This window comes from Eubalaena glacialis, chromosome 18 (genome assembly GCF_028564815.1).
Source record: "Eubalaena glacialis isolate mEubGla1 chromosome 18, mEubGla1.1.hap2.+ XY, whole genome shotgun sequence".
In the NCBI taxonomy this organism is placed as follows: domain Eukaryota; kingdom Metazoa; phylum Chordata; class Mammalia; order Artiodactyla; family Balaenidae; genus Eubalaena; species Eubalaena glacialis.
In genome coordinates, this window is record NC_083733.1 from 28,204,389 (window position 1) to 28,210,909 (window position 6,521).

A 6,521-nucleotide genomic window follows, 5' to 3' on the forward strand; every position below is an offset into this window, starting at 1 on the left:
AGGGCTCGAACTTGTGTCCGCTGCATTGGCAGGCTGATTCTTAACCACTGCGCCACCAGGGAAGCCCATGAAGCTTTTTCCCCTGTTTCCTTCTATGAGTTTTATAGTTCTAGGTCTTACGTTTAAGTCTTTGATCCATTTTGAGTTAATTTTCATATATAGTATAAAGCAAGGGTCCAATTTCATTTTCTGTATGTGGATATCCAGTTTTCCCAACACCATTTGTTAAAAGACTGTCCTTTCCCCAGTGAATGGTCTTGACACCTTTGTCAAAAATCATTTGACTGTATAAGGGGTTTTACACACTTTTTGAAAATTAAATATTTTCTTTAAGTGGACTCATTTTAACTGTAATAAATGTGTTTTTTAAAGAAACTTACGAGGACTTCCCTGGCAGTCCAGTCATTAAGACTCCGCACTTCCACTGCAGGGGACGTGGGTTCGATCCCTGGCGGCCAAAAAAAAAAAAAATTAACAAAATTAGATGGTAAAGACATATTATCACCAAAAAAGGCTTTCTCCTTGGCATAATCAGATTGAAAGTGAAGTTAAAAACAAAGTACTCCTAATGAAGCATTTGAAGTATTTGATGACTACCCCTGGGCCATCAAAAATCATCTCACATCCCACACAAAGGTCTTTTCCAGGGGGATGCACTGCCCTCAGATCTTAAAGGGGATTCTTGTCAATGATCCCCATTCCCCAAGCCTTTCCCACCTCTGTCTGGTACATTCTGGTCTGGGGTGGAGATGGCAGTAGATTGAAAGCTGCTCTGGCCTCCACCTCCTGCTGGGGCTGGATGACAGAAGAGAGGGTAAGAAGGGGCAGAAGCAGATGGGGAGGCTGGAAATGGGAGGGGGATACTCAGGCAGGACTGCCTCTCTCAGGATCACTACTGGGGATGAGAAGATGTAGATGCTAGTTCTGCTGTTGCCTCTAATTCAGTAGGTGACCCTGGGTAAGTCACTGCCCTTTACAAATGAGTAAAACCAGTTGGTGAACAGCCTCTTTGGAAAAATGGTGCAGCCACTTTCGAAAACAGTTTTGCAATGTCCTATAAAGTTAATGATACACATACCGCATGATCCAGAAATTCTACTCCTAGGTACATACCCAAGAGAAATAAAAACATATGTTCACACAAAAAACCTGCATGTGAATGTTCATAGCAGTTTTATTCATAGCCGTCCAAACTGGAAAGAACCCAAATGTTCATCAACTAGTGAAAGGACAAAGAAATTGTGGTATATCAATACAATGGAATACATTCCTTAATAAAAAGAAACAGTCTACCTGTATGCTCATCAACATAGATGGGTCAATGAAAAATTAATTAATAGTCAATCTAAGAAAGAAATAGAAAATTTCATCCAAGCCAATCTGAGGAGATTGGCTTTCCAATCTCCAAACCAGGGAGATAGCCTTTCCAAAAGCTCTGAGGACTGACTGTTCCACCTGTTAGAGGTCAAAGCAGAGTTATACACATTTTTGAGACAAAGGGTTATGCATCACATGACATATTGACAGTTTACACAATCCAGATCTGCATGTACAAAGCAAGTAGCGGGTCATTGTGACCCCTTACAAGATTAAGAAGGAATGTTATCTCCTATAGAGGTCTGGTTAATGCAAACACACAATACACACTAAAAGGGAGGGAGGAGAAACATACAAAAAAACATTTTATGTTTATATTTGTCTTGTCTTGCCATAAAATATGAATTTTATTTCATCAGATGAATTTCAAAAGCTTTATGTTACATAAAAGAACTTTTCACAAAAGACTACTGTATAAGTTTCCTCTGGCTGCTGTGACAAATTACCACAAATTCAGTGGTCTAAAACAACACATTTATTCTATTGTAGATCTGGAATCTAAAATGAGCCTTAAGGGGCTAAATCAAAGTGTCAGCAAGGCTGGTTGCTTCTGGAGGCTCTAGGGAGAATTTGTTCCTTGCCTCTTCCACTTCTAAAAGCTACCGGCATTCCTTGGCTCCTGACTGCATCCTGTCAATCTCTATTTCTGTGCTCACATTACTGTCATCAAATCTCCCTTTGCCTCCCTCTTATAAGGACATCTGTAGTTACATTTAGGGCCCACTCAGATAATGCAGGATAATCTCCTCATCTCGAAGTCTTTAATCACATCTGCAAAATCCCTATTTCCATAACAGGTAATGTTCACAGGTTCCAGGGATTAGGATGGAACATCTCGGCCTGCCACAACTATATCATGTAAGATTCTATATGACATTCTGGAAAAGGCAAAACAACAATGACAGAAAACAGATCAGCGGTTGCCTGGGGCCAGGGTGGAGGTCACAAAGGAACTTTTTGGGGTGATCAAAATGTTCTATATTTTAATTTTGGTGGTGGTTACATGACTGTCACATTTATCAAAATGCCACAGAGTGGGAGAAACAAAGTAGGAGAAAACAATAGCAACATACAAAAGTGACAATGGGGAGAGGGGATCCAAAATATAAAAGGAGCTCCAAAAATTAAAAAAAAAAAACAACACAAACTGGGCTGCAACTTTGGAGGGAGTACAGTACTCCACAAGACTGCTGTCACTTCTGATGCAACTGCAGGGTTCGGGGGGTTCCCAAAACCACCCTCAGGTTCAATAATTCATTAGCTAGAAGGCCTCACAGAATGTGCTGCAAGCTGTTATACTCACAGTTACAGTATGTTACAGATAAAAAACACAGATTAAAATCAGACATGCGGTGATGGAAATGTTCTGGAATTAGACGGTGGTGATGATTCATTATAGTGAATACACTAAAACCACTGAATTGTATACTTTTTTAAAGGTGACTTTTAAGTTCCAAAAGTGGAATGTCCGTTGTCCTCTCCCCAGGGAGTCACAGACTCCATGCATTACTTACCCAGCACTGATGTGTGACAGTACACATGGAGTACTGCCAACCAGGTAAACTCACCAGCTGCCTTGGTGGCCAGAGCCCTTCTTGGGATTTCATCACCTGGCCACGGTTGATCTCAGTGTCCAACTCCTCCAGGTGGAGCTACTTGAGCTGATGGCCAGTGCCTCCACCCTAAACAAAGACGTTTCTATCAGGCATGATGTTCCAAAGGTTTAGAGATTACCTCTCAGAAACTGAGGAAAAATGGCCAGATCACCCTTTGGGCAATTTAATTCTTCACTACACAAAGGCAAATGATTCAAACTTTAAATTCACAGAAAAGGAAATATGAAAGGCCAATATTCAGCCACACTAGCTAAGTATTAGGTAATACAAATGGAAACAATGAGACTTTTTTTTTTTTTAAGCTCACTACATATAACCATAGGGGCAGGCAAATAGTTAAGCTCACTTACTCTTTTTTTTTTTTAATATTTATTTTTTAATTATTTTTGGCTGAGTTGGGTCTTAGTTGTTGTGCGCAGGCTTAGTTACCCAACGGCATGTGGGAATCTTAATTCCCAGACCAGGGTTCAAACCCACATCCCCTGCATTCATTGGAAGGTGGATTCTTAACCACTGGACCACAAGGGAAGTCCCATAAACTCACTTACTCTTAATGGGGATGTCAACTAATATGGTCTTTTGGAGCAATTTGGAAGTATCTATTAAAAAAAAAAAAACATGCAAATACCCTCAGTCCAGTGGTTCTGCTTTGAAGACTGGATTCATGTGTGTGCAGAGACGCATAAATAAGAAGGCTTATATAATATTGAAACCGCATAACTCAGATGGGATTCGAACCCAGCCAACACTCAGATTGGGACTTGAACCCATGGGCTGGGACTTGAACCTACTGTCTTTTGAGATCACACACCTGGTTTCAGGACTTAACGAAGCTCAGGTTCTTTATGTCTCAGCGCAGAAGGAATTCAGGGAGAGGTAAAGTGATAGGTAAGAAGTGTATTTATTTAGAGAGATACAAATTCCATAGACAGAATGCGGTCTGTCTCAAAAGGCAAGAGCAGCTCCAAAATATGGAGTGGTTAGTTTTCATGGGCTGTGTAATTTCATAGGCCAACAAGTGGGAGGATTATTCCAACTATTTTGGAGAAGGGGCGGGGATTTCCAGGATTTGAGCCACCTCCCACTTATTGGCCTTTTATGGTTAGCCTCGGAATTGTTCTGGCTCCTGTGGGTGTGTCATTTAGCATATGCTAATGATTATAATGAGTGTATAATGAGGGTCAGGGTCTACTGGAAGTCAAATCTTCCGCCATCTTGGGACTAATCAGTTCTAACCAGTTTTTGTCATATCCTCAATGGCTATGTCATTCTTTTAAAGGTTGTGCCCTGCCCCCTTCCCTCCTGTTTCAATATTACTTGTAATGAGGAACTGTTGGAAACCACTTACCTTTTTACCAATAAGGGAAGGGATACTGTCATAGCCATTCTATCAAATATTATACGACATATAAAAAGAATTAGGTCAGTCTTCAGGTGCTGTCATGGAGAAATTTCCAAGATATGCTAAGTGAAAAAATCAAGTTTCAATGTATACAGTATAATCCCATTTTTTTGTAAAAATGTTTAAAAGTTACAAACAAAGCAAGTCTCTATATTTCCATATATTGTATGATAGTGAAAAAAACAGAAGAAAGAAAAGATCTGACGGGATACTCCAAACTCTTCTCAGTGATTAGCTAGGGGTGAGGGTGCAGGTTTGGAGATGTGTGTGTGATGTGCAATGAAATAAACTAATGAGTTAATTGGGCAATTAAAAATAAAGAAACCGAAACTAACCAGCCCCACAGCACCAAGCATAGGGCCAGCTGGAAAAGTGTTCAATCAATATTTGCTGATTATAATCAGCAACCTCCCAAAGCTGGCTTCTGGAAATTGTTGGATGACCTCCAGAGGAATCTTCCTGTGAATGTTTTAAAATTGGAAACCAAACAGTGTAACTGCCCTCTAATGGTCTGTTTTTTAATAATAAAATCCAAGAATTCTCTGGCGGTCCAGTGGTTAGGACTCCATGCGTCCACTCCCGGGAGCACGGGGTTCAATCTCTGGTAGGGCAACTAAGATCCCGCATGCCATAAGACGCGGCCACAACACTCTCTTACCAAGGGTTTAAGACCCAGGTGACCTGGCCCCTGGCTTCCTCTTGAACTTCATCTCTCCCCAGTCCCTTCAGTTTATAACTTTATGTCCCTCCTCAAAGACTCCAAAGTCTTCCCTGCCTCAGGGCCTTTGCATGTATGGTAGTTTTCTCAGCCTGGAATGCTCTTTTCCTGTCTGATTCTTAGGCATCCTTCAAGTCTCTGCTTAAATGTTTACACTTTGCCTGACCTAGCTATCTAAACGACACCCCCAAATCTCAATTATTCTTTCCTGTGGCATCTTGCTTTTTCTTGTAGTAATGTCATCACAATCTGTAATTATTTATCTGTGCGTTTGTATATCTAGAGACGGTCTGGTCTCCCCCATCAGATTCCCTGAGGGTAGGGTCTCTGCTTGGATGGCTCTCAGGGCTGTCCCCAGTGCCTGGCCCACCCAAGGTGCACACTAAACATCTGCTCAGTGCCAGAACCCCACAGCCTCGCCAGTATGCTCCATCCCCACCCCAAGGGACAGCAGGCCCAGTACACAGTAGGGGCTTGGCCAGAGTAGGGAGCCTTCGTAGAATTAAGGAGAGGTGAGACAGGACAGGTGCTGCAGGTGATCTGTGTGGAGATAGCCTGCGCAGACCTGAGGAGGGGGGACTAGCTCTGGGAACGGACAGACCCTCTCCTCCTCATCCCCAGCAGGCTCTGTCCCCCCACCCCCATCCCAAGAACCCAGGGCTTCCTTGGTGACAGTGGGGGCTCTGGGTGGGCATCAGGTTCCAGCCTGGGGGCAGGTTCCTTCCCACTTTTTCTGACTGGGGGCGAGTGAAGTTGGTTTGGAAGAAAAGGTCGAAGGAAAAAACAATACAGTGATTGAGTCTTGCTCGCTGCCATTTGAAAAGAATGAAAGTGGGATTAACCAAAAACACAAAATCCAAACCAGAACCAAACCCAAAATACCCTACTGTTTTAGAATCTGCCTCAGAAACAATCATCTTACTGTTTTCCTTGTCACTGTAAAATTAAGGCTTTACCCTTGTTCTGCGCTTGGGCTCACACAGTCTGCAGAGAGGCTGGGCTCTGGGTAATGATTTTGCAGCTGCCAAGAAGCACTCCTCATTCCCTGAGTACCTACTGTATGTGTGGGGTGGAGAAGAGGGTCTCAGGTGCATTGGGGGTGGGGAGTGGGCGTTGAACCTCCAGTTGAGTAAATATCAAAGGTCACCTTCTCTGAGAGGTCATCTTTGACCACTCGGTCTAAAAGTTGTCTCCTGGTCATCTCTGTCACACTCCTCTGTTTTATTTATTTATTTATTTCTGTTTTGGCCACACCACGTGGCATCTTATTTCCATGACCAAGGATCGAACCCGCCCCCAGCAGTGAAAGCGCTGAGTCCTAACCACTGGACCGCCAGGGAATTCCCTGTTTTATTTTAGTTACAGGATTTGTCACTACCTGAACTTATTTTTTCTCTCCAGTTTATTG